The 1,154-nt window shown below is 68.5% G+C and overlaps 1 protein-coding gene across 1 annotated transcript in view; it reads right to left on the reverse strand.

Annotated features, from left to right (window-relative positions):
- Positions 1-219, reverse strand: part of MFAP2 (microfibril associated protein 2) — a 6,985-nt gene extending 6,766 nt beyond the window's left edge. Inside the window, exon 1 of the mRNA XM_040645840.1 lies at positions 195-219. The gene's annotated coding sequence lies outside the window, so the exon portion shown is untranslated. The remainder of the gene's footprint in view (positions 1-194) is intronic.
- Between the last annotated feature and the right edge of the window lie 935 nt (positions 220-1,154).

Genomic DNA, 1,154 nt, shown 5'->3' on the forward strand with positions numbered 1-1,154 from the left:
GTCCCCCAAACTCCCCCAAACTCCGGCCCCCCTCCAAGCGACTCCAAACCCCCCAAGTGCCTTCTTAGCATCTGCTCAGACGGCCCCGGGTTCAGGAAGCCCGGCAGCCGCCCCCAGGCTCGGGGGCCCGCGGAGCCCCGCACCCCAGGCTCCCCGGACCCCTTAGCGGCCCCCGCCGCCAGGCCCGCGCCTACCTGGTCGGGTCACTCCGCCACCAGCTCCTAGTCCGCCCGCGGAGCCGCCCCTCCGCCCGCTCCGAGCCCCCCTCCGGGCCCCCGACGGGTCGGCGCCCGCCCTCCAGCTCCGGAGCCGCTGGGTCCTAACGCGAGCTCAGCCCGGCCGCCCGCGGCGTCCGCGGGGCTCCAGCCCGCTTCTGGGGCGGCCTTGGGGGAGGCGCCCCGGGGGCCACCCTCACATCCGCGCAGACTTCAGGCGAGCAGAACGCCTCCCCCGTCTCCTCGCCAGTCTGGCCTGCGGTCTGGCGTGAGGTGGGATTTGGAGGACGTGTTGTTACCCCATTTCACAGAGGAGGAAACCGAGGCTCCTAAAGGGGGGTTCACCCACGGCCACGCAGCTCTCTCCCCTCTGGCTTCTCCTAGCGTCCAGGACAGCCCTCCTGACCTGCTTTCCCTCCTGCCTCTCTGGCGGTGCCTCCTGGGTCTCCCTAGCCAGCTCCAGGCGGGGGCTGGCTTCCAGAACCACCATTGCTGTCTACCCGTGGACCACAGGCTACCAGGCCAGGCCCCAAGAATGTCCCCAAGGCAACAAGGATCCCACGAGGATCCAAGTCCAAATTCATGCCTCCTGACCCTCCCCCAGATCCCGCTCTCCAAGAGGCCCCCATCTGGTCAGCAGTACCGGCATCCTTCCATCCCTCAGGCTTCCTCCCTTGCTCTTCCTCTGCCCCTGCAGTGGGCCCAGAACCCAGCCGCTGATCCTGACTCCCCGAGTCTGTGCACTGCCCCCCCCCCCCCCCGCTGTGGTGTAAGCCACCATTAGCTCTTGCCTGGACTCTGTAATAACCGCTAATCTAGGCCTTCCCAAGTGGACCCTGCCCTCCCTGACCCACCTCAGACGCTGGCTCCCTTTTAAAGTACCTGGGAAAAAAGCCGAACTCGCCTGTGACACCCCCCCCCCCCCCCCCCCCCCCCCCC

This window comes from Ursus maritimus, unplaced genomic scaffold, assembly GCF_017311325.1.
Source record: "Ursus maritimus isolate PB19 unplaced genomic scaffold, ASM1731132v1 scaffold_32, whole genome shotgun sequence".
NCBI lineage: Eukaryota > Metazoa > Chordata > Mammalia > Carnivora > Ursidae > Ursus > Ursus maritimus.